Source organism: Euleptes europaea, chromosome 3, assembly GCF_029931775.1.
Source record: "Euleptes europaea isolate rEulEur1 chromosome 3, rEulEur1.hap1, whole genome shotgun sequence".
Taxonomy (NCBI): Eukaryota; Metazoa; Chordata; class Lepidosauria; order Squamata; family Sphaerodactylidae; genus Euleptes; species Euleptes europaea.
Window position 1 is genome coordinate 65,871,516 of NC_079314.1, and position 19,450 is coordinate 65,890,965.

The following is a 19,450-nucleotide window of genomic DNA, read 5'->3' on the forward strand; positions in this document are numbered from 1 at the left end:
AGGATTCAACACCTTGATTTATATCCATTTGTTTATTTATTTACTTTATGACCTGCTTTTCTCCACAATGGAGACCCAAAGTGGCTTACATCACTAAGCTCCTCTCCCCCCTATTATCCTCACAACAACAACCATGTGGGGTAGGTTAGGCTGATAATGTGACTGTCCTATGATCACTCAACAAGCTTCCATGGCAGAGTGGAGACTTGAACCTGGGTCTCCTAGATCCTAGTCTGACACTGTAACTGCCACACCACACTGACTGTGCTGGTCTGAAATTCTCCAACTCTGGTGGTAAATTTTGATAGTTAATAAGCCTTTTTTTGGTGCATATTTCATTTATATGAATTAAATCCCATTTTTCAATCATATGAAGGGTCCTACAACATTTTAAAAATACAATATTTAAAAATACAATATTTGCATATGGTTCTATTACCTTACTACCCATGAACAAATCCAGCCATGACAACATCACTATATAACTAGAAGTAGTTATAGCCATATAAGAGAAAAATATTACCCAGATTTCACAGCCTGGATGCAACAATTCTTAAAATTTACACAAGATTAAGATCCCTTGATTATGGGCGAAGAAAAAAGCAGCCACTAGAACCAAGACTGCACCCATCAACGCCTCATTGTCCTCATGGGTAGTAAACAGGATATGATCACAGCAAGTTAGCTCCCCTCCTCCTGTCTTACAAGCTTTTAAATATGCAGTATCTCTGCATGTAAATGCCTTCATTCAAAGTGAACAGCATGCAGGTGAACTGCTTTCCGGTTCTCTGCTGTAAAGATCAAGACCAGGTATCTCCGAGGCCTCTCCACACGCTTTGACAACCACCAAATCCTGACCCTATTATAACAGGCACAGTAAATGTCTCCTCTTGATCTCCCCAGAGGGGGATACTTAACAGAGATGCAAAGTGACTATAAAAAGTAAGTGCCAGAGCCTGGCCATCTCACTGCCTGTTTACTGGCTTTGTTTGAATATTAGGCTCCTGTTTTGAGCTCTCAAGCAAACAGAGACTGGAAAAAGACAGTCTTTTTCCTCCCAGTCGCCTTCCCAAGGCACTCTGTTTTTCAATTTCAGTTTGACCACTAATGAACAAGAAGCATTACAGATAAGACATCTGCTTTTCCCCACAGACATGATTCAGCAAAACTACAATAGCTGGAAGTATAGTAATAAATACTGTTTTAACTCCATGATCATTCTAATCCATGTTCACCCACTATCATTTTTTAAAATACAGAATCTGAATCACACTCACTGTGATGTAGTAGTTAAGAGTGTTGGTCTAGGATCTGGGAGACTTAGGTTTAAATCCCCACTCTGCTATGGAAGTTTGCTGGGTGACCTTGAGCCAGTCACACATTCTCAGTCTAACCTACCTTATAGGGTTGTTGTGAGGATAAAATGGAGGAGAGGAGAACAATGTAAATGGCTTTGGATTCTCACTGGGGAGAAGGCAGGATATGAATGAATAAATAAATGGAGCTCAGTATCAGCCTTAAAACTTCATTCCTAGCACCTATACTTACATAGTCTTGTTTGGATTTCTTGTACCAAAAAAGATAGGTAGCAGAGGAGTGTTATTTCACCTGTATAGGGATAACAGAGATTTTCATGTCCTTAAAATATTTAAATGTGCCTTCTTGGTGTTGGGCTTAATAGCTGAAACAAAGTTGTTTTGAGATAGTACTTTTTTGGCATTTGTCATGTTTAATATGCCTATGTGGTAACAAATTTGTTCCAAATTGTTTAGTTACCTGTTCCAAGTTTTTGCAATGCAGCTTTTTGGAAAATACAGCACTGACCATCTCATAAAGTACAAGACTGAAGAGTAATCTGTGCAAGTAATAATAATGTGCGTGTAAAGTGCTGTCAAGTCGCAGCCGACTTATGGTGACCCCTTTTTGGGGTTTTCATGGCAAGAGACTAACAGAGGTGGTTTGCCAGTGCCTTCCTCTGCACCAGTGCCTGGTATTCCTTGATGGTCTCCCATCCAAATACTAACCAGAGCTGACCCTGCTTAGCTTTCGAGATCTGACGAGATCGGGCTAGCCTGGGCCATTCAGGTCAGGGCACAAGTAATAAAAGCCAAGATCAAACTCTTAGTACAATACAGTGGAACATTCCAACACAGGCATTGCCCCATCATATTATATCCTATTTACATCCAACTGGCTGTGTAGACCTTTCACTGGTGCTTGAGTTTGGATTTAAGTCAAATGGGCAAGCAACGTATTTCCCACAGGTACACAATAGCAACAAAAATGGCTGGTTCATAAATCAAAAGTCCAGTGGCACCTTAAATACGCGCAGTGGATATTCACTTACCAATGGTGACCCAAAGTGGCTTACATCTTTCTCTCCTCCATTTTATCTTCACAACAACCCTGTGAGGTAAGTTAGGCTGAGTGTGTGTGTGTGTGTGATTGGCCCAAGATCCCCCAGAAAACTTCTACAGCAGCATGGGATTCAAACATGGGTCTTCCAGATGGCAGTACTGGATCTTATGGAAACATGTGACCATCTGTCCAATATGATGGAGACTCATGGCCATTGTTGGACACTTTCCTCAGCATGTAAAATCACCCCTTTTCCCCCTGAGTTCAGGGCTTCCAAGAGGTAGAGTACTTGAAGAACAAAATTCCATGTGTCTGGGTCACTCTAGGGATGCATTGGAATTAGGCAAGTCATGTGGTTTTCTTTTCTCCTCCATTTTATCTTCACAACAACCCTGTGAGGTAAGAGCCAGCGTGGTGTAGTGGTTAAGAGCGGTGGTTTAGAGCAGTGGAGTCTGATCTGGAGAACCAGGTTTGATTCCCCACTCCTCCACATGAGTGGCAGAGGCTAATCTGGTGAACTGGATTTGTTTCCCCACTCCTACACACGAAGCTAGCTGGGTGACCTTGGGTCAGTCACAGTTCTGTGAAGAGCTCTCTCAGCCTCACCTATCTCACAGGGTGTCTGTTGTGGGGAGGGGAAGGGAAGGTGATTGTAAGCCGGTTTGATTCTGTCTTAAGTGGTAGAGAGAGTCGGCATATAAAAGCCAACTCTTCTTCTTCTTCTTTTAAAGGTTAGGGTTGCCAACCTTCAGGTGGGGCTTTGAGCTCTCCTGGAATTACAACTTGTCTCCAGGCCGTAGAGATCAGTTCCCCTGGAGAAAATGGCAGCTTTGGAGGGTGTACTCAATGGCATTATATCCCAACTGAGGTGCCACCCCTCCCCAAACTCTGCCATCCCCAGGCTTCACCCCCAAATCTCCAGGAATTTCCAAATCCAGAGCTGGCAACACTAGTTAGGGTAGTTGACTAAACTAGTTCATATAACCTTTATTTGTCCAGGCTAGATATCTTAGTAGCAAGCATTTCTAAGATTTTAATTAGGTTCCAAATTAACTTGGAGAAACCATTTAACACTAAATTTAAGATCGAGAATAAAGAACTGCAGGCTATATGTAACTAAGTCAATCACTGGAATAAGGCCCAATAATACAAGGGAACAGGTTATTTCTGGTACACCAGCAGCTAGGGTGGCTTTTGTTCTGTGTTGTACGAAGAGAGTAATCTAAAAATGGTTCACAAATACATTTAAATGTTTAATCCTGAAACCTGCCTCCTTCAACAGTTTATAGTGACTAAAAATTGTTGAGATAATAGAGAACCATAGCTATAAAGACCGTTTTTCCACTTCCAAGCCTGCTGTACTGTTAAGAGCTTTTGTATTAATTGTTGATTTGGCGTTTTGCTTGCATAGAGCTTTTGTCCTTTGTAATATCCACATGTCACGCTTTTGAAATACACCCCCCCTACACACACACAAACACACTGGAAAGCGAGACAGCAACACAGAATGTACCTGTCAAGCACATCACGCCCTGAAGAGTTTGCTGCACAGTAATGCGCACTGAATCTTTTCAAATCTACCAATTTCCACTAGCAGAGTTGAACAACTCTTGGATGAAGTCTGAGACCTCAATGGAACACTGACTAGTTTACTCCAGCATCAGGGGATTTGCAGCTCATCGTATTTGTTTGCTCTTAACAAGGGACACAACATACAAGATTTCCCACCCACCCCCCAACTGAACTTATCTCTACGCAGGGCGGGATGTCACAACTTGGGAAGTCCAGCATGGCTATTTTGCCTTTATATTAAACCGGAGTCCATTTGGCTAAAACCGATTGCACTTGACCAATAGTGTTGCACACATTTTTGCCTTATCAGGAAATCAACTCCAACAGCCTGCTAATCCAAAACACTGTTTACTTGGAAGTAAGACCGAGTTAATGAGGCTTTCTGGTAAATATGTGTAGGACTGTAGCCTGTGATTCAAAACCACATGTGAAGCAGCCCCAAGCTTTCAAAGGGGGGAAAATACATCTTAAATTGTCTTAATACCATTATTCAGCCAGATAGCCAGGAGGTAGCTAACCTGATTATTCTACTTTATATGTTGAATGGAAGCAAGAAGGCCTAAACTGCTCTGTTTTAAATAATCATTTGCATAGTACCCCGAGGAAAGACATTCCTCTGGAAAGACACACAAAGAGTAAATTAAAAATTTCTACTCTTGAGGTTCCACATGGAACACATTTACCAAGTTACGTAGGAATAAATAGTAGTAAAGGTAAAAAACCTGCTCTTTCAGCATTAAAATTTTTAAGATTTTATTTGTAATCAAAGTATTCCACAAGAAATGTTTAGCATCATCTTAATTGCCTAATTAAATATGTTCTTGCACACTTAACACAGTTGAAGAATCATATACATGGCAAAGGTTTAACATGAGTTATACCATGCTGGTAATATTACACATACAAAGCTCAAAGAAACATAAAGAGGAATAGTTAATGTTACGTCCTTATTATATCACCTGTTTGTAGGGTTGCCAGGCACCTCCTAGCAACCAGCGGTGGGGGGGGGGACTTAAGGCACCAAATGTATTCTGAGGCTTCCTGCATCCGAAATGTGGTAATGTCTTTTCCAAGATGCACTAAAAGTGACATCATCGAATTGCTGGCAAAAATGGGGACGCTCTGGTATTTGGGCAAAACTCTATAGTAGAGGCTGCTTTTACAACAGAATTTTGCCCAAAGTGTCCCTGTGGTTGCCGGCAACAAGATGATGTCATTTCAGTGCACATCGGAAATGACATCACTGTGTTTCAGACGCCAGAGGCCTCGGAGTAAGTTTGGTGCCCTACGTTCCCCTGCTGGCTGGCCGAATGCTGCCAGTAGCCAGGGTGCTAAAACAAGAGATCCCCCGCTACCAACGAGGGGCTGGCAACCTTACCTGTTTGTCAGACAACCACTAGCCTGGTTTTTCTAGGAAGAAAGACAACTCTCTATCGCTGAAATTTAGCTTCTATATGCCATGCACACAACCTGTTGACAAAAACACTCCCATAGACAGTCTGCGGTACTTGGTTATGGGAATTTCACTTCTCTGCTATAGTCACCAAGCATCTATGGACAAGTCCATCAGTGTTCCTGGAGTCTTCCTCTGTTAAAGGGGAAATTATTACTTATTTCACAGTGTCACTGCAGGAGTTGGAAGGAGGAAGGGCAGCTCTGTAGTAGAGCGTATGCTTTGCATGCAAAAGGTCCCAGGCTCAATCCTCAGAATGTTCAGTTTTAATAAAGGATCAGGTTGCAGGTGATGTGAAAGACCTTTTCTGAGACCCTGAAGAGCCACTACCTGACAGAGCAGACAATATTGACCTTGAAAGACCAGTGATCTGACTAAGCAGTCCTCTACATATTCCTGTCTATAACATGGTTGCCAGCTCATATGTTACATCCTACATGGGTAGACTCAGCCAGTGATCAGCATTTCCAATCATAAGAAGGGGGCCCTATATGCCTACATTTTCTATACGTGAAGGGTTCCTACCCATGATTGGGAATGCTGATTTTTAGTCATGGGGAGGGAACCTACACATGTAGACATCATGCTCACTAGCAAGTGAATGCAAGTAGGTGGGGTGGTAGGGCCCAGATGCCCCACTATGCACATAGATATCAATTCATATGTCACATGTAGAGTGCTAGCATAAGGCTACACATCAAAATATTCTTTGACTGGTAAACTGTATCTATTTCTCTTCTGCATCAGATGTGGTTGGATGGGGTACCAACCAAAGCGAAGGCATTAGCATCAGAATACTGCAAAAAAAAAATCTAGGTAAAAGAGAAAGGAAACTCAAAATTATTGCCAGAAAGAGGTTGCAAAACAGCTTACTAGTAGTTTACCAGTAGTTTTCTTCTACTGAAGCATCTATTCCGAGAACATTTTGTAGCCTTCCAAACTTTGCAGTCACAGGACTACCCTATCCTGCCACCTGGAGTGAAGTGAGAATCAGTACTGCTTTGGACCTCGCTGCACTCCCACATCAGTCCGACTACAGTCTTTACTTACACAGAGTTGGGTCAGTGGCACAGACTGGATGACAATTCTCAAAGCTGACTCCTCTTTGAAGTAAGAGAATGACAGTCTTCTAGCAGAAGTAAATGGTTCATTGCAGCCATTTACTTTCATTCTGAATTAATAGAAACCATCTGTTTAATGACAACGTAAGCTCTGTAATTACGTTTGCAGGGGGGAAATGCAAAAACAGCTCAGGGAAGGAAACATGATAAACAAAAACTAGAACCAATAGCATTCATTAATCTTAAAGTGCTGTTTTCCTTTCTTATCAGCTGTCTGAACCCCCCTCCCCTTTATCAACAACATTCTTGGTAATGTATACCTACATACCCTTCAATTTTATACTTATGTTAGCTTTAGAAACTGTAATTGCAGAGACATAATACCCTGAATACATTTAAAGCATTCCTTTTCAGAGAAGGCTGCGATGCTACATAATTCCTTTTTTCATCTTAAATCAAAATATCTATATTTAGTGTAAAGCTCCTTGTTTCTATTTTTTTTAAAAAAGGAAGGAAGGAACCTCAAACATTGTATACTCCTCTTTGAACTAGCACTATCTCTACTTCTGGCCAAACCAACAGTTGGGACTCTTAAGCAGACATGAAGGAGGTAGAAGCAAATAGCTTAATTGGGTTTTGTCCATTAAGCTCTTTGTTGATCCTTTGCAATGAGAATGTCCATCCTCCTGAAGACTATCAATATTGACCCACCTGTATACTTTAAAGATGCAACAATACACACAGATACGAGAAGCAGGCTCCTGGCATAGCTGGAGCTTTCAGTTTTATTCTGTAGTAGCATGAGAAAGGCATAGCTTGTTCCAGGAACCAGAACAGTCAGGAAGTCAGATTCAGATAGTTTATTTGCGGCCCTTGGCCAGATAAAACAAGATACATGGACTAAAATGGTCTTACCCACAAAGGTTTACAGGCGGAGTCTTAAGTCACTTAAAAACTAAAAACAATAAAATAAATAACATCCGAGTTACATCTGCCATTTGGACTAAGAGACTACTCTGTGGCAACGAATTGTCATTGCAGCCGTACAAAATTTTGTTACCTGAGAGGTGATTGAGGGATTATCTCCTTGTAGGAACTTTTCTATCTTTTCTCTTTCCCTGACGGGTCCCATTCTCAGTATGAGGGGGAGTCAGGAAGTAACTTATTATTGATTTACTGTACTTATAATACCCACCTTTCTCCCCAATGGCGGCATTTGCAGTGTTCAGAGTTCATGCCCAGATTGCAGCCTGGCCCTGCTGAGTGGTGCTGAGTGCACTTGCCACATCTTCTTAACTCTTTGGGGTTGGCACATGCACTGTGAAAGGGTCAGAGGTCTGCGGGAAACCTTTTAAAAAATGGCTTGCCTTTATGTGTGTGAATTTTTTTAAAAGTGGAAAATGGTGATTCCTATTGATTTAAATGGTTTTCTGGATATTCAGAAATTCTGAATTTTCTAGATTCCAAATTCTGAATCAGAAGGGTCCAAATTCTGAATCCAGAATCTAAATCTAAATCATGCTAGTACATGACCTTAATTAATATCTCCTCAAAACCCAATTTAGCCAGAAGGAAGAAACATGTATACGTATCACCCAAAGGCAATGCAAGAATTATTTAGTAAACATTTGGGATAAGAATGCATATTTATTTCTTCTTTTGTCGCTAGCTTTTTCGTTTTACGTGTCCATTTGTAATTCTTATTTCCATTGAACCCTTTGGGGATAATACAAGCCAAAAACATTTATAAAGAAGAGATTATGTCAAATTTAAAACTGTATTTTGAGTTGTCCTGAGCTAGCCATACCCAATGGCTGAGTTTTTACATGCATATCAGACCCGTGTAGTTTTTTTAAAAAAAAACAGAAACCACCTGTCCTAGAGGTACAGTACAAGTCAGGGTTAAACTGAAAGGATCGACTTCATAAAAACAAGAGTACAGAAGTTTCGTGTTCCATGCCTCACCAGATCAGGGCAATGAGGTTCAAGTTACAATACTTCATTAACAGTGTAAACTTAAGAAGAGTTACCCCCTTCTAAAACCCATTGCCTTCAATGGTGCAGTGCTGTTTAGGACTGCACTGTAATTCTCACAAGATGGGACATAATCTCAAGAAGAGGATTTCTTCAAAACTGAACTGTTACATGAGCATATCAGTAAATCAATGATGGTCATCACCATTTGTAATATTCTCTTTTACTGTACCAGTTAAGAAAATGAAACTGGTTCCTGCCAACAGTGTCCAAATCGAATTCCATCAGTTTTGCTTCTCCATCTATCCTGCCTCACTTTGCCGTTGAGGCAAGTTAACCAAGAGCCCAAGATGAATGCAGCACAACCTCCTCCACAGGCAAGCCACTTGGTAATGTTGTCTAGCTGGAGGTAGCCATACAGCTCAGTTAAGGCTAAGTTGAGTTAAGGCAATTGCCCTCAACCGACTTAGAAGGATATAATTCTCCATCAGATTGCACCATAAAAGCAGAAGCAAAACTGTTACCTTGTCAATGAGATGACTGGAGGGCAGGAAGGAGGAGTGTTTATCCCACACTTGTGAAAAAATGTTTCCTGGGGCTGTTTTTCTCCTAGGATAGATTGCAGCATCTGAGTCAAAATGGGGTTAAGACAAAGCTTGCAGGTGGTGAAAAGGGTTAAGCGCCTCCCTTCTCCACTTCCCCCTGTAAATATCTCCAGCCCCCCCCCATTAGCAATACAAGAGAAACAGCAAACTGAGAACCCTTTGTCTGTACTATTAATGTCTAGTCATTCCAACTACAGCTGGATAAACTTCTCTCTCAGTAGTCAATGGAAGCTACTGACTTCGGGTGAAGAGCCAATGCCAGAAGATAACTTTTCCCCATGTGGCCTACCAAAAAAAAAAAAGGACTAATTCAAATCAACAAAAGAGAGAGTAATTTTAAAAGGACCTGTAGAAGGCTAGTTTTATTCTCAAATGTGCTCCAATGCATGTTGCATTTTAAAGGTCAGCCCTGAATACAATTAATTCACAGTAATAATTTTATATTCATTCGTTAGCAGAAATTGCCCTCATACTTCAAACACAGATTGTCTTAGACTGTGGTCAATCCTATATTTTTTTCTTAACAGCTACAAACATTGGCAGGTTTGAACAAAAGGATGAATGAGTCACTAACATCCCCTTAGGAGTTCTAGAAATTCCTTTGCAGTCTTGTAATACTCATAATCAGAACTGGCCTTGGTCTACAGCTACCAAACATTTGTCATACTAATACTCTCTAGACTTGTCCTGCTGAGTCAGTGGAAACATTATCATAGAGGTTAAGACCTGATCAACTTCATATTTATGTTTAACTTCTAGACACTCCCTCTCCGCGGAGTCACATTATAAACCCCCTGTATGATCAAGACCATTTTGTTCAGACCATTTTCTTCTATATATAGACAATCTTTTTGCAGAAAAAAAATCTGTGTAGTGTCATACATGAAATTCAGGATAATCATTCATTTTGCCAGAAGTTTATATGTAAAGTTGGTGTGAATTCCCAATACACTATACTAATGTTTTCAGAAGTTGGGATAGACCCAAGTCTCGTTGGCTACGAATAGATAGACACCCACAAGCTTGAAATTGGCTCCCAATTTTTTTGTATTACTGAAACAGAACAGCTGTAAAAGAAGTTAGTGGAGCTTTGAAAGAAATTCCTCAAGAACACTAACTAAATTAATCTAGCCTTGAAAAAATTTAACACATTTAATTAAGCCTGGACAACTACTTCCATCTAAGGTTTTCAAAAATCAGCTTTGTTTTTAGAAGTAATTTTGCAGAGATACACATTTTTGAATACATACTGAAGACTGTATATGTTAAGTGCCGTCAAGTCGCTTCCGACTCATGGCGACCCTATGAATAAAAGTCCTCCAAAATGTCCTATCTTTGACAGCCTTGCTCAGATCTTGCAAACTGAAGGCTGTGGCTTCCTTTATTGAGTCAATCCATCTCTTGTTGGGTCTTCCTCTTTTCCTGCTGCCCTCAACCTTTCCTAGCATGACTATCTTTTCCAGTGACTCTTGTCGTCTCATGACGTGACCAAAATACAACAGCCTCAGTTTAGTCATTTTAGCTTCTAGGGTCACCTCAGGCTTGATTTGAACTATAACCCACTGGTTTGTTTTTTTGGCAGTCCACGGAATCCATAACACTCCCCTCCAACACCACATTTCAAAGGAATCTATTTTCTTCCTATCAGCTTTCTTCACTGTCCAGCTTTCATACCCATACAAAGTAATAGGGAATACGATGGCATGAATTAATCTAGCCTTGGTGGCCAGTGACACATCCTTACACTTCAAAATCTTTTCTAGCTGAAGACTATATGCATATATATGCTATTTATGAATCAACATATACCATAGTGCTCAAAAAGTTCAATAAAAGTCTACCATTCTTAACTGTCTGCATGCATCCGCAAACACATCACATGATCTGAAGCTTTGGAAAGTTTCAAGTGGTCATTCTTCCAGACAATTTTCTATTTAATAAGTGGGACTTTTTGAATATATTAAAAATAACATGTAAAAGTCATACTAAATCAAACAGCATGCTCCGCAGCCTTATCATTAATGGCAATTCAGTTGTTTTGTTTCTGAGACTTACTTACTCCTTTAAGGTAAACCCTCTCAACAACTGTTGAGAAGTTATGCCTGTTTGGACATCTGCTAACAGTCACTTCTAAACTCATGGAACCATTAGCTCTTTCAGTTACAACCACCAGCCCTGGGGACAATCTCTCTTATCACTTCCCCTGCTAACCTTAAATAGTTTTATTCTCTGGATAGGCAATCAAAAACCTACAGCTTGTTTTCCACCTAGGAAGAGTTTTTCCTAAGGTCCAAGCTAGGTGGCAATGCGTCTATGTGACCTGGAAAATGACAAGGAGGTTTCTGAGGGAAAGACCTTGGCAGACCAGATATACTCAATGCACCGTATGGTGATTAATCTATTCAAATACATCACCTTTAATGCTAGCTCCTCCTAGCCTCAAGAACCAGATTTCTAAGCCCTCTGCAGATTTTACACCAGCATTCTATTACTGTGATATGCCAGCCAACCATGTGTTTGGGGACCATGATAATCATGATTACTGCATTCTGTGAAAAAGGTCACAAAATTACCACAAAAGCATATGCAACCTGGCAGTATCCTGTAGATAAGTCGGTCTAAGTTATTTATCAAACTAAATGGGACACAACATTCACCTGCCTCTTTCTGAAGACATTCAAGGCAACTGGAAGGACAAGGGAGGCAAGCCAGGACAGGAAAAGGCCATTTACTCAGCAATATGCTTTGAATGGTTACATGGATCTATTCTGCTTGTGAAACAAGCTCCACCTAGGGTGCCAACTCTGTAGGAAGTTCCTGGAGATTTGGGAATGGTGGCTGGGGAGAGCAGAGTTTGGGGAAAGAAGGGAGCTCAAAGTGGATGCGATATCATAGGGTCTGTCCTCCAAAGCTGCCATTTCCTCCAGGGAACTGATCTCTGCAGTCTAGAGATCTGTTCTAATTCTGGGAGAACTCCAACCCCCACCTGGAGGATGGTAACTTCCACCTATTCCATCACCTAGTCATCTAACTTATTCCACTTATTCGGGACTTCTATACTTAAAAACAATGGCCAAGCTTCTGGGGGAAAGGACTCTGTTTTGTGAGACAGGTGCCACACTTGAATGTCCCTTTCTTGGGCCTGGATTTCACTATGTTCAGTAAGCTTTATAATAAGTAATCACAGTCAAACCACAGGGCAACTGCCTCTCAATGTGATACTTCGCTTGCCAGTATAAACTTGGCTATTTCAGCAGACACCACTTCCTGGCATACAGCCATAGCCTTAAATCTGAGGTTATGCAGGTGGTTAACTACCTAGGAGTACTGGAAGCCTAAGGTCACTGGACAGACACTAAGAAATGGCATTCAAAGAACACTGATTTCGTTCCAAGAGATCCTTTAAGCAGGATACAATTAAAGTTTTTTTTGGGGGGGAAGGGGACTTCTATCTTGTTAAAAGCAAATGAATGAGCCTCCCAAGAGGGAGCAAAATGGAAAAATATATGAGAGGAAAACATGAAAAAACACATTCATGATTGAAAATTCTCTTCCCCTACACACACACACTTTTAATGCTATCCAGTTTTGGCAAAGGATACATCAGTGAGCTTTCACATCTGGAAAAGTAATGATTCAAGTAATTTAATTATGTCCCCAGAACTGTAGGCCTTAACAGCTGACAACAATTTAACTGTACATTAACTAAAATTATAATAGAAAAACTCTTAAACACAAAAACTCTTAAACACTCCCTTCAGGAGTGTAACCCCAGTTCGGCTTCATTACATTTGCTTGCTTTAGTCAAACTGGCTCCGTTGTTTTCATTGTCCAGTGGACATTTAATTGCCCTCCCTTAACTTGTATGTTCAAATAGATATATTCCAATATTTTACCATATCAGTGCGCATCTCAATAAAAGTTCATCAGTTTTAGCTATTCTGTGATGACTGAGGATATACAAAAAACAATCCGTGTTTTAAAAAAAGAAGAAAAAAGATTGTGACCTGTACCCTCTAGCATTCCAGATCTATCACAGACTTAATACAAAGTAAGGCTTTTATACAGAATTTAGTGATGGGACAAATTTTGGAACCATGGGATTTGGAATACCAGCTTCCATTGCTGAGAAATCTGTACCTCAACATATTTAGGGTTGCCAACTTCCAGTTAGGGCCTGGAGATCTCCCAGAATTACAACTGATCTCCAGACTAGAGCTCATTTCCCCTGGAGAAAATGGGTGGCTTAGGAGGGTGAACTCTATAGCATTATACCCTGCTGAGGTCCTTCCACCCTCCCCAAGCTCCATCCACAAATCTCCATGAATTTCCCAGCCAGGAGTTGGAAACACTAACATATTTTCTTTTTTAATGTCTTCTTTCCACCAAGGAGATCAGAGAAATATGCATGGTTCTCTCATCCTTTATCATACCCTCACAATAACCCTGTGAAGTAGTTAAGCTCAATGTCACCATCCTTGGCTGACTGAGGATTTGAACTTGGGTCTTCCAGATTCTATCTAGACCCTCTAGCCCGTTTCTGTAATCCAGCCTCTAACCCCTCTTCTAGCCGGCAGTTACCCACTGCATCAGAATGTGGGCCTATGGCTCAGTAGTGAAGTATTGGGTTTGCATGCAGAAGGTTCCCCAGGTTCAACCCCTAGTTAAAGCAAGCAAGAAGTAGGTAATGTGAAAGGACTAGAAAGCCCCTGACAGAAAATAGGCTCTACTGACTTTGATAAAACAGTAGCCGGGTGCAGTGTATGAGGGCTCATAGGTGACACCCTGACCTGGATGGCCCAGGCTAGCCTGATCTCGTCAGATCTCAGAAGCTAAGCAGGGTCAGCCCTGGTTAGTATTTGGATGGGAGACCTCCAAGGAATACCAGGGTTGCTGTGCAGAGGAAGGCACTGGCAAACCACCTCTGTTAGTCTCTTGCCATGAAAACCCCAAAAAGGGGTCGCCATAAGTCGGCTGCGACTTGATGGCACTTTACACACACAGGTGACATTAGAGGCCATTGTCCTTAACTGGTTTGGATGCTCCAAAATATGCTCAGTGTTATTTCCTGCTGCAGTACATTATTCAATTTCTCTTGAGGGCTAGAAAACATATAAAATTATATCCATGCATCCTGGCAAGAATGAATACTCCCAAGTACGTTAAAAAGGATCCAGGATAACTAAGGAGAAGTCTATGGTGACTCTAATTTCACCAGCAAGCCCTCCCCATCACCTGTTCTTCTATGCATTTACAAAATTAACTTTCCTTGTAAGGAGGTGAGAAGGGTAAATAGTGAAGAGGGCTGAAGCCATTCTTTCTTATGTAGTATAACCAAAATCTGAGAGAAAAAATGAACTGAGGTAAGTTTGCCCATCACTAATAGAAGCTATATACTCAAGTCTAGGGTTGCCAACCTCAGGTGAGTTCTGGAGTACTCCTGGAATTACAGCTGATCTCCAGACTACAGACATTAGTTTCCCTGAAGAAAATGTCATCTTCAGGGGGTGGAGTATCACATCCCCTGCTGACCTCCAAATTCTTCCCTGCCCATGCTCCATCCCCAAATCTCCAGGAATTTCCCAAGCCAGAGAAAGCAAACTAAAGACCCTCCTAAAATTTGGTGTTCCTCAAGCTGGGTGATGAAAGACATATGCATGACCAGGGTAAATTAGTTCATGATAGGAACCATGCCAAGGAATTAGGCTGCAACTGTAGATGAGTACATTTGAAGACCTAGAAGTATAAATATGGGGAACATTTACAATAATTTCCATTTATTTTGCTTAAGAGAAGCATCTGGGATGGACTCAATGTGGGACAGAATCAAGCCTTGAATGAAGAAAAGGCCAAGGACTGGGGAAGGGGAAGATGATATTCTAAACTCTGCCTACAGCCATATTGAGATGATTTCAGATGTCTGAAATGAAGCCACCATTAAAACCAAATTAAGAAGATTAAGCCAATTTCCCTCATACTTGGGCTTGGAAACACCCTTGGGCAGGGGCAGATGAAGTCATAGGCAATAATTTCCATCTGTATTTCACGTTACCAAGACACGCCTTTCTTCCATTCATTCTGCTGTAAACAGAACATTAGGAAACCAAACAGGCACTGAAACTATTATCCTCTTTATTATCTTGTTACGTTATTTCACTGGGAAAAATAGAGAAAAAACGTTTGGAAAAAGAGGGTAGCAAAAATGTATACAAAGCCCCTATAAAGAAAATTACGATCTCATAAGGCAGACAACCACAGGATGGGTGGAACTCTATTTTGCGCCCAAATGGCATTCACTTTGAGACTTGTGCTTCACAGAGAATGCAGTTCCCATAAAGGCGTATGCCATTTTATCCTGTCAGAGACCAAACACAACCATATTCACATCTGGAATATTCTTGAGTATCAACACACAGAAAATATTAGCTCAGGAAAGTCTGATACAAATCTAGGGATGCTGGGTCCCTAGGGTTGCCAACCTCCAGGTAGTAGCTGGAGATCTCCTGCTATTACAACTGATCTCCAGCCAATAAAGATTGGTTCATCTGGAGAAAATGGCTGCTTTGGCAATTGGATACTAAGGGACTGAAGTCCCTCCCCTCCCTAAACCCCGCAAGCATGGTGTAGTGGTTAAGAGTGGTGGTTTGGAGCGGTGGACTCTGATCTGGAGAACCGGGTTTGATTCCTCACTCCTCCACATGAGCGGCAGAGGCGAATCTGGTGAACTGGATTTGTTTCCCCACTCCTACACATGAAGCCAGCTGGGTGACCATGGGCTAGTCAAAGCTCTGTTAAAGCTCTCTCAGCCCCACCTACCTCACAGGGTGTCTGTTGTGGGGATGGGATGGGAAGGGTAAGCCAGTTTGATTCTTCCTTAAGTGGTGGAGAAAGTTGGCATTTAAAAACCAACTCTTCTTCTTCTTCTCCTGCTCAGGCTCCACCCAAAAAAAACTCCCACTGGTGGCTAAGAGGGACCTGGCAACCCTAAGGGTTCCCAGTGGAGCCAACAGATCTCCTGCCCCCAGCTCCTGTGTCTTGTTGCTGCTTCCATAGCTGGGGGGGGATTTAAATTGCCATTGGTGTGATGGTATTAGTTTCTTCTGGGGGAAACCTGGAAATGATGTCAGTAGAACTTGCTGGAAACTGTGGTTTACCTAAAGCAATTCCTAGAACATACTGACATCACTTCTGGATTTCCCCTGGAAGTGACATAATGCTGCCACACTGAAGCCTCCCCCCCAGACCTGCTACCATGGCTGGCAAGCCTATTTCACAAGCCAAGATTTCAACATAGGCAGTTGCTCCAAAAACAAAATGAAACAAAAACTCTGCTGCTCAAACACAAGGCTTCCATTCCAGTACTTAAAAAAAACTGGAAGAGAAGGAACAGTTCTAATCAAGTCTTTTTGTTTGAATACCTAGGCTTTCTTCCGCACAGGCAAGGAAGGTTTTACGGTACAGCACTTCCGTTCTTGCAGGAGGTAACAGAAAAGTGCCAAGTGTACCAGAATTCATCCAGTCCTGGCTAGGACAGAATTTGGAAAGCTAACTGGAAAATGCAAGAGGAATTAAAGTGGCCAGAATCAAGTCAAGCAATATTATGGTGTTTTAGATAGCACATTAAAATGTCCTAGGAATCCCCAGTGTTAAAAATGTCATAGGAAACCCCCCACTCCTGTCTTGTTAAAGGCATCCAATAATGCCCTTCTATTCTTTTGCAGAACAGACTGTTTTAAAAAAATCAACTTTGTAGGTTCTTTCATGTGTGGAAGTCCAGAATAAATTAATGGACTCCGTGTCTAGACAAACCACAAACTTCATGTTAATTAATCAGGCCAATTCAACAAAGCAACATTGTTCCTACTTGTGGTGTTTTATTTAGAAAATGTCTATGCCACCTCCCCAGTAAACTTGCTTGAGGCTGTTTACACAGTAAAACACAAAACAGCACAAAATAGTTAAAAATTAATGAACAAAACCCAAGTTAAACCCTGCAAAGACATATAATGCTGAGGTAAGAGCCCACACTCTCTATGTCATTTGTATATAGGGCTGTGGAAAGAGATCTGCTTCGCATATTACGGTACTTCTTAGGAATTTGGGTGAAATGGTTTTAGTTTCCCTATACGTTCAAATCCTAGTTTGTGTGGAATAAATTAACTCAGTTTCAGGCAGACATATAAGAACACAAGAACAGCCTGCTGGATCAGACCAGTGGTCCATCCAGTCCAGCATCCTGTCTCACACAGTGGCCAATCAGTTCCTCTGGAGGGCCAACAACAGAGAATAGAGGGCGAGGCCTTCCCCTGATGTTGCCTCCTGGCACTGGGATTCAGAGGTTGACTGCCTCTGAATATGGGGGCTCCCCTTTAGTCACCATGGCTGGTAGCCACTGATAGACCTCTCCTCCATGAATCTGTCTAATCCCCCTTTTAAAGCTGTCTATACTTGCGGCCCTGGCAGCAAATTCCACATTTTAATCACTCGCTGTGTACAAAACTATTTTTTCCTCCATATTGAACCTACTGCCCGTCAGGTTCATTGGATGCCCTCAAGTTCTAGTATTTTGGGAGAGGGAGAAAAAGCTCTCTGTCAACTCTCTCCACTCTGTGCATAATTTTACAAACCTCTATCATGTCCCCCCTTAGTCGTCTTTTCAAAACTGAAAAGTCCCAGACTCTTCAGCCTTTCCTCATAGGGAAGGTGCTTCAACCCCTTAGGTTGCCCTATTCCCGTGTTGGCGAACCTATGGCACGCGTGCCACAAGCGGCACGCCGAGCCCTTTCTATGGGCACGCGTGGAGCCACCGCCCCCCCGCCCGTCCCCCGCCCCCTCTTTGCGGCCTCGACGTCATCTGCCTCCCGCCACCCCACTCCGCCTTAGCAGCAGCAGCAGCGCCGCCCCACCCAGGCGCCGCTCCAGATCCGCCACCGGCCGCTCATGCTCGGCCCCGAGGGCTGCCCTGCCGGCCGCCCCGCTACGCCCACCGAGTCGCCCCCGCCCCCTTGGCTGCCCGTCCCCCTCCTCCGCCCCTCCTCGCGGCCTCGGCGCACGTTTCCGCCTCGCAGCAGCCAACTTTGTCGAGGGGCGGGGGCGACTCAGCGGGCGTAGCGGGGCGGCCGGCAGGGCAGCCCTCGGGGCCGAGCATGAGCGGCCGGTGGCGGCGGCGGGTCCAGAGCGGCGCCTGGGTGGGGCGGCGGCGCTGCTGCTGAGGCAGAGCGGGGCGGCGGGAGGCTTGCGGGAGGCTTGCGGCGGGCGGCTCTTTTGCTTGCCACTGAGAGATGCACATTTACCCCATCAAGAGTCTCAAAACTGCATGGGGGGGGTTTGTTGTCTATTTGTGAAAGAGAGGTTTTGCCTTGGACTTGCCACTGAGAGATGCACATTTACCCCATCCAGAGTCTCAAAACTGCATGGGGGGGGGTTGTTGTCTATTTGAGAAAGAGAGGTTTTGCCTTGGACTTGCCACTGAGAGTTGCACATTTACCCCATCCAGAGTCTCAAAACTGCATGGGGGGGGGTTGTTGTCTATTTGTGAAAGAGAGGTTTTGCCTTGGACTTGCCACTGAGATGCACATTTACCCCATCCAGAGTCTCAAAACTGCATGGGGGGGGGAGGGGGTTTGTTGTCTATTTGTGAAAGAGAGCTTTTGCCTTGGACTTGCCACTGAGATGCACATTTACCCCATCCAGAGTCTCAAAACTGCATGGGGGGGGGGTTTGTTGTGTATTTGTGAAAGAGAGGTTTTGCCTTGGACTTGCCACTGAGATGCACATTTACCCCATCCAGAGTCTCAAAACTGCATGGGGGGGGGGTTGTTATTGTCTATTTGTGAAAGAGAGGTTTTGCCTTGGACTTGCCACTGAGATGCACATTTACCCCATCCAGAGTCTCAAAACTGCATGGGGGGTGGGTTTTTTGTTGTCTATTTGTGAAAGACAGGTTTTGCCTTGGACTTGCCACTGAGATGCACATTTACCCCATCCAGATTCTCAAAACTGCATGGGGTTTTTTGTTGTTGTTGTCTATTTGTGAAAGAGAGGTTTTGCCTTGGACTTGCCACTGAGATGCACATTTACCCCATCCAGAGTCTCAAAACTGCATGGGGGGGGGGGGTTGTTGTCTATTTGTGAAAGAGAGGTTTTGCCTTGGACTTGCCACTGAGATGCACATTTACCCCATCCAGAGTCTCAAAACTGCATGGGGGGGGGGGTTGTTGTCTATTTGTGAAAGAGAGGTTTTGCCTTGGACTTGCCACTGAGATGCACATTTACCCCATCCAGAGTCTCAAAACTGCATTGGGGGGGTTGTTGTCCATTTGTGAATGGGAGGTTTTGCCTTGGACTTGCCACTCAGATGCACAACTCAACAATAAGCCCCCCTGCAGAGTTTTGAGAATGCAGATGGGGAAAATGATGTTTGTCAG